The sequence below is a fragment of the Bison bison genome, unplaced genomic scaffold (genome assembly GCF_000754665.1).
Source record: "Bison bison bison isolate TAMUID 2011002044 unplaced genomic scaffold, Bison_UMD1.0 scf7180017864309, whole genome shotgun sequence".
Lineage (NCBI taxonomy): Eukaryota > Metazoa > Chordata > Mammalia > Artiodactyla > Bovidae > Bison > Bison bison.
Genome location: NW_011494881.1, coordinates 9,083,852 through 9,084,154, shown reverse-complemented (window position 1 = coordinate 9,084,154; position 303 = coordinate 9,083,852).

Below are 303 nucleotides of genomic sequence, written 5' to 3'. Positions count from 1 at the left end.
TATAAGAAGGGGCTGTGGAATCAGAGCTACCATCTGGCTGGGCCGACAGAATAATCTACAACTCATGATTAGGTCTAAGGAGTGGGGTTTCACTTTAATCTTTCTCATTGCTCGAAATTTCCATCTGCGCAGTTCGGCACATCATTTTTCTTCAAGACAAATGTGCTGTTTTTCATGTTCCAAAATTAGATCAGAAGAAAACGATTAATCATGTCACGGCCTGGGAAAGGAAACAAAGCTCCGATATTCAGCTCTCCCCTCACCCCTCCCCACCCGCCGCTCCCCGGGCCCCGGCGGGTTGCC